General features: G+C 60.5%; 1 non-coding gene across 1 annotated transcript; it reads left to right on the top strand.

The window, feature by feature from the left end:
• The first annotated feature begins 5,502 nt into the window (after nucleotides 1-5,502).
• Nucleotides 5,503-5,654, top strand: LOC115932754 (5.8S ribosomal RNA). Its single transcript, XR_004068923.2, has one exon. It is a non-coding gene; the product is annotated as a 5.8S ribosomal RNA (ribosomal RNA).
• Nucleotides 5,655-7,224: the final 1,570 nt, after the last annotated feature.

Raw genomic sequence — 7,224 nt, 5'->3', positions numbered from 1 at the left:
GTGATCTGCCCACCTTGGCCTCCCAAAGTGCTGGGATGACAGGCGTGAGCAATTGCACCCGGCCAGCTACGCTTTTTTTTAAATTTTCTATTTTAATCTATTTATTATTATTATTATTTTTTGAGACGGAGTCTCGCTCTGTTGCCCAGACTGGAGTGCAGTGGCGTGATGTCGGCTCACTGCAAGCTCTGCCTCCCGGGTTCACACCATTCTCTTGTCTCAGCCTCCCAAGTAGCTGGGACTATAGGCACCCACCACCGCGCCTGGCTAATTTTTTGTATTTTGAGTAGAGATGGGGTTTCACTGTGGTAGCCAGGATGGTCTCGCTCTCCTGACCCCCGTGATCTGCCCGCCTCGGCCTCCCAAAGTGCTGGGATTACAGACGTGAGCCACCGCGACCGGCCTATTTATCTATTTATTAACTTTGAGTCCAGGTTATGAAACCAGTTAGTTTTTGTATTTTTTTAGAGACGAGGTTTCACCATGTTGCCAAAGCTTGGATCGAGGGATCCACCTTCCCTCACCTCCCAAAGTGCAGGGATGACAGGCGTGAGCGTACCACGCCCGGCTCCCCCCCTTCCCCCGCCAGCTTGTCACTCAGGTGCCAGAGGCCGAGCGGTGGTGTGTGGTTCTCACCCCCAGCTCCCCCTCCTCCATTCACCGCCGCGATGTCCGCGAGTGGGTCCTGAGGGAGCTCGTTGGTGTGGGGGTCGAGGCGGTTGAGTGAGACGCGCTCCTCTCACGCGGGGAAGGGCGCCGCCTGGTCTGGCAAGCGCAGGTCCCGTGCTCCCCTCTGGCGGGTGCGCGCAAGCCGTGTGAGCGACCGCGGTGGGCTCGGGCAGGTGACGCGTGTGCCGGCTGGCCGCCGAGGGGCTATGGTTCTGCCTCCGACAGGTTTTGTGTGGGTTTACTTGGAGGTGCTTTGCCTGGGAGAAAGGAGGCGGGTGGACGGAGGGGCACTTGGGGGACTGAACCCACGCACAGCGGCCAAGCCCCCCGCCCAGACCGCAAAGTCTCAAAGTTGCCGCACGCAGATTTTTCCTGGTACCGCGGGACCCCTCCCTTCCCCAGGTGTCCCTGAGCGCCTCTGCAGGCCCGACAAGGGGCGATTGGCGGGTGGGGAGTGTGAATCACCCTCGGTGCGAAAGCCTTTTGGGGTACCAGATCCCCCTGCCTGCCGCCTCTCTCTGCGTTATGGTAGCGCTGCCGTAGTGACTCGCTTACAGAGGACCCTCCTCCGCTTCCCCCTCGACGGGGTGAGGTGGGGAGAGCGAGGGTTCCCCTGGCCTCAGCGGGGGGGACGGAGGGCGGTTCGTCGCCTACTCTGTGGCCCGCGCCTCCCCCTTCCGAGTCGGGGGAGGATCCCGCCTGGCCAGGCCGGCGTCCTAGCGGTTGGGAGGCTGCGCGAGGGGTGGTTGTGCCCGGCGTTCCGTCCGGCGCGTGACCCACTCCGCTGCGAGCCGGCTTTCCGACCGCTCCCCTGAGGAGCAGCGACCGGTGCCGACCACCGCGTTTGCGTGGCAAGGCATCGGGCCGCCTGGCCACGGGAAGTGTCCCAAGTGGGGGGCGTGCCGGTTTCCCGGAGCTTGACCGGGTTGGAGGATAGAAGAGAAACGAGCAACGTGGCCCTGGAGTTGGGTTTGTGGCTGAGGTCGCTTCTGGGTCCGGATGGCGGGACCCGGGCTCGTGAGGCGGGTCTCGGTCGGTGCCGAGGGCCCTCCGGAGTCCTAGGCGGGGGGCCAGGGGACCTCCCTAGTGTCTGTGGCGGTGGGATCCCGTGGCAGTGTTTTCCTGGTGGCCCGGCTGTGCCTGAGGTTTCTCCCCGAGCCGCCCCTCTGCAGGCTCCTGGGTGCCCTTGCCCTCGCGGTCCCTGGCCTTGCCTGTCTGTGCCCCCATCCGCGCCCGCGGATCCTCTCTCCCCAAGCGGCTCACCGGCTTAGGCTGTGGTGGCCCCGTCTGGGACCAAACTTGGCTCCGCCTTGTGTGGCACTGCCTTCGGCCACTGGTTGGCCCGTTGTCCATGTCCCCGGGCGCGCGCCTTCAGGACCAGGTTGGCGGCTCCTGGCATGGGCCTGGTGGGCGCCCGGAGGGCTTGGGGCCGGCCTGCAGCGCACGCAGGGAAGAGGGTTCCGGGCGCTGGCCGCGATGGCGGCGGCGGTGTTGGAGCCGCGGGCCCGCCAAAGGCCAGTCGGCCGCTCCAGGTGCCGCGCGGGGCCGCCTTGGTGCTTGAAGGCCGCTGGCGGTGAGACCCCGGGCACCGCGGTCCGCCTCTTGTTCGCTGCCCAAACGTCAGGGCCGCCCCGCGCCCGCCGCGCGCGAGTGACCGCCGGTCCCTCGCAGCTGCCGCGCACCGGTCGGGCGGTCTGCCTCCTCGCATGTGGGCGCGAAGGGTCGGGAGTGGTGAGCCCATCGGGGGATGTTGTGTAGTGTGGGTGTATGAGATGTCCGGTTCGCCGCCCCCCCACCCCCCTCCCACCGCCCCGAGCTGCTCCCTCCCTCCCACACGCCTGGTCGCCCGCCCTGCCGCCCCATCCTTGCGACTGGGACGCCGGGCTCATCCTCGGGAGGCCCGGAGGCCGCTTTCTACCTACTTGGTTGATCCTACTAGTACCATATGCTTGTCTCAAAGATTATACCATACATGTCTAAGTACGCAGGACGGGTAGAGTGAAACTGCGAATGGCTCATTAAATCAGTTACGGTTCTTTTGGTCGCTCTCTCCTCTCCTACTTGCAAAACTGTGGTAATTCTAGAGCTAATACATGCCGAAGGGCGTTGACCCCCTTCGTGGGGAAGATGCGTGCATTTATCAGATCAAAACCAACCCGGTCAGACCTTCTTCGGCCCCGGCTGGGCGGTCGGGTGCCACCGGCTTTGGTGACTCTAGATAGCCTCGGGCTAATCGCACGCCCCCCGTGGCAGCGACGACCCATTCGAACGTCTGCCCTATCAACTTTCAATGGTAGTCGCTGTGCCTACCATGGTGACCACGGGTGACAGGGAATCAGGGTTCAATTCTGCAGAGGGAGCCTGAGAAATGGCTACCACATTCAAGGAAGGCAGCAGGCATGCAAATTACCCACTCCCGACCCGAGGAGGTAGTGACAAAAAATAACAATACAGGACTCTTTCGAGGTCCTGTAATTGGAATGAGTCCACTTTAAATCCTTTAACGAGGATCCATTGGAGGGCAAGTCTAGTGCCAGCAGCCGCGGTATTTCCAGCTCCAATAGAGTATATTAAAGTTGCTGCAGTTAAAAAGCTCCTAGTTGGATCTTGGGAGCAGGCGGGAGGTCCGCCACGAGGTGAGCCACTGCCCGTCCCCGCCCCTTGCCCCTTGGCGCCCCCTCGATGCTCTTAGCTGATTGTCCCGCGGCCCGAAGTGTTTACTTTGAAAAAATTAGAGTGTTCAAAGCAGGTCTGAGCCGCCTGGATACCTCAGCTAGGAATAATGGAATAGGACCGCGGTTCTATTTTGTTGGTTTTCGGAACTGAGGCCATGATTAAGAGGGATGGGCGGGGGCATTCGTATTGTGCTGCTAGAGGTGAAATTATTGGACCGGCGCAGTTCGGACCACAGTGAAAGCATTTGCCAAGAATGTTTTCAATAATCAAGAACAAAAGTCGGAGGTTCGAAGACGATCAGATACCGTCGTAGTTCCGACCATAAACGATGCCAACTGGCGATGTGGCGGCATTATTCCCATGACCCGCTGAGCAGCTTCCAAGAAACCAAAGTCTTTGGGTTTTTAGGTTCCGGGGGGAGTATGGTTGCAAAGCTGAAACTTAAAGGAATTGGTGGAAGGGACCACCAGGAGTGGAGCCTGCGGCTTAATTTGACTCAACATGGGAAGAATCACCCAGCCCAGACACGGACAGGATTGACAGATTGATAGCTCTTTCTCTGTTCCATGGGTGGTGGTGCATGGCCTTAGTTGGTGGAGTGATTTGTCTGGTTAATTCCGATAACCAAGGAGACTCTGGCATGCTAACTAGTTATGCGACCCCCGAGCGTTGGGGTCCCCCAACTTCTTAGAGGGACAAGTGGCATTCAGCCACCCGAAATTGAGTAATAACAGGTCTGTGATGCCCTTAGATGTCCAGGGCTGCACGTGCGCTACACTGACTGGCTCAGCGTGTGCCTACCCTACGTGGCAGAGGCGGGTAACCTGTTGAACCCCATTCGTGATGGGGATGGGAGATTGCTATTCCCCATGAAGGAGGAATTTCCAGTAAGTGCTGGTCATAAGCTTGCCTGAAGTCCCTGCCCTAGGTACACACTGCCCCTCGCTACTACTGATAGGATGGTTTAGTGAGGCCCTTGGATCGGCCCTGCCGGGTCAGCCCACTGCCCTGGCAGAGCGCTGAGAAGACAGTCAAACTTGACTATCTAGAGGAAGTAAAAGTCATAACAAAGTTTCGGTAGGTGAACCTGCGGAGGGATTATTAACGGAGAAGAGCGAAGCCGCGGCGGCGCCGCAGCGTCGCTGCAGCATCCTTCCTCCTTGATGGACTGTGTTCCCCATGCGGCGCGTGCGTGGGCAGGGTCGTGCCCTTTGTATGTTGCACGGCCCTGCCTGCCCCAAGAGCCAGAGAACTCGGGAAGGAGAGAGGGGGGAGAGAGAGACACGCGTGCGGGGACGAAACCGCGTGTGCCTGTCGTGGGGCGGGCTGGATGGCTTGCTGGCCTGGTGAGCAGCGGGGAGCGGCCCCCTGCCGTGGCCCCCACGTGTGTGTCAGCGGGCGCCGGGATGGTTCTTGGCATCCCGGCGGGGTGGGGGTCTCGGTGCCCTCCCCGCCGGAGCCGTCCTCCCGCCCTGTCCCGCCCTCTCGGCCCCATCCCGCCGACTCCCGTTGGGGCCAGCCGGTTTCCCATTGCTGCCGCTGCCACTATCCTCGCCTCTGCCACACCGCGCCACCGGGCCCAGCCTGGCCCGCTCGCTCTCCCCAGCCTTCCCGCTAGGGCGTCTCGAGGGTAGGGGGCCGGATGCCTGTCCCCCCCTCCTCATCCGACCCCGCCGTCCAGGTACCTAGCGCGTTCTGGCGCGGAGGTTTAAGGACCCCTTGGGGGGTCGCCCGTCCGCCCGTGGGTCGGGTGCGGTGGGCCGGGGGGCAGTCCGTTCGGGAGGGGCCCGCCCCTCTCTCGCCTCCCCCGCCGACTCCATCCCCTAGGCCGGCCGGGGCCGTGCCGCACTTGCGTGTCGCCGCTGACGCCGTTGGGGGCTTTACCGGCGGCCGTCGTGCCATCGCGTGCGTGCCGTGCGTGTGGCCTGTGCCCTGAGCTGTGGGGGCGGGAATCCCAGGGCGCCCATGGGGTGCTGTCAGCGTTCGCCCCCCTGTGGTCGGCACCTGCTCCCTGTGTTGTGAAACCTTCCGACCCCTCTCTGGAGTCTGGTCCCCTTGCTGTCTGAATGGCCGGCCTGAGGTAAACCCTCTGGGGGACCTGTTGTGCCAGTAGGGCCTCCCGGTGTTGGGAGCGCCCTCGCCAAATCCACCTTGTATGACGTTTAGCGGTGGATCACTGGGCTTCTGCGTTGATGAAGAACGCAGCTAGCTGTGATAACTAATGTGAATTGCAGGACACATTGATCATCCATACTTCGAATGCACTTGTGGCCCGAGTTCCTCCCATGGCTATGCCTGTCTGAGCGTCGCTTGCCGATCAATAGTCCCCGGGGGTGCCTCCGGGCTCCTCAGGGTGCACGGCTGGGGATTCCCTGGCTTGGCCTGCCGGGGCCCTCCGTCCCCTCAAGTGCAGACTGGCGACGTCCGCCCTCCTCTGCCGCCATGCCCGCCCCTTCTCCCTCCCCCCGCAGGCCCTGTGTGGTCACGCATTGGGTGGCATGGGGAAGGGGGGCTCCCGGCTGTGAGGAGGCGAGAGAGGGCGGCGCTGCCACCCGCGAAAACAGAGAGGGAAGAGAGCCGGCTGGGGCCGAGTTCCCGTGGCCACCACCGCGGTCCGGGTTCCTCCCTCCGAGGCTCCCTCGCGCCTCACGCAGCTCGTGGTGCAGGGTTCATTGGCCCTGGCGGGGTGGAAGGTCCCGTGCCGTCGTCGTCGCGCGTCGTGGGTAGTGTGGGTTTGTTGGTGGGGGCAGGAAGGCAAGTAGGAAGGGTCTGCCGGGGAGATGGTGGGGGAGCACGTCCCGGTCGCCGTGGTTCGCCTCCGCCCCTGGTGGCTGCCCGGCAACCGGCCCACCGGCGCTCCAGTGCCCCTCCTCCCCAACACCCCTCCAAGGCACAGTCCTCCTAGCCCGCCCGCCCCCCGCCTGCCCAGCGCGCGTCGCGGTTGTGTCCGGGGACGGAAGCCCGCCATGCGGCGCATCTGGCAGGGCTCGTGGCCGCGGTCCTGGGGTTCGCGTGCCCCTGGCGGTGACTCGCTGGATGCTGTGGTGTTGTCCACCATCGTGCGCCCCCCTCCGGCTCTCTGCCGCGCAGTGCCTGGGGCCCGGTCTGTAGCTTCCATGTCGGGCCAGGGCGGCACGGCTGCATCCTCGGACCAGTCCCCCACCTCCATTTAGTACGTAGGCAATCCCATGTAACTTAGCAAAGCTAGCAAGTCCCTAAACTCGGCGCAGCCACTGTAGGAGTGGCCTCCCAGTAGCATCGTTAACACCAATTGTAATTGGTAGGCAATCACTTAGTTTCACATTTCATTACCCGAGTTATACAAATGTGTAAAAAAAAGTACAGTTTTAATAAAAGGGAGTAAAGGATAATATGAGTAATATTCACAATCTCTAGTTGGAAGAGGTAGTGTTTTCTCAGAAATGATGCATTCCTGGAGCAAGGTCATTTTGTGTTTGGTTTGTTAAATATCTATTTGCATTTTGAAAAACCACTGGAAAAGCCCAGCTTCACAAGGACTCTCCATGAGAACGATCACACAAAAGAACACCCATAACACAAAATCAAAACAAGGGTGGTCCAGGTGTCACATTAAAGACTCATTACCAAGTTTTCTTAGAAGAGATAAAGAACACAAAGTTACTTTTCTGTGATGGAAAACAGAGAGAAAGAGTAAATGGAACAATAAATGTTAGGCAACAACCGTGAAAACCAAGCTGTGGAAAAAAATGAATGGAAATGTTTTGTTTTGTATTGATTTCCTATCCTGATATCAGAAAGTATGGGAAAGAACAAAGCACATTGTTTTGAGACAAATAGAACATAAAACAAATGAATGTTAAAGACTATTTTACAGCTCTAACAAAACTATCTGTGACT

The sequence above is a fragment of the Gorilla gorilla genome, chromosome 12, assembly GCF_029281585.2.
Source record: "Gorilla gorilla gorilla isolate KB3781 chromosome 12, NHGRI_mGorGor1-v2.1_pri, whole genome shotgun sequence".
Classification (NCBI taxonomy): Eukaryota; Metazoa; Chordata; class Mammalia; order Primates; family Hominidae; genus Gorilla; species Gorilla gorilla.
The sequence above is the reverse complement of the archived record's forward strand: the minus strand, read 5'-3'. Positions and strand labels throughout refer to the sequence as shown.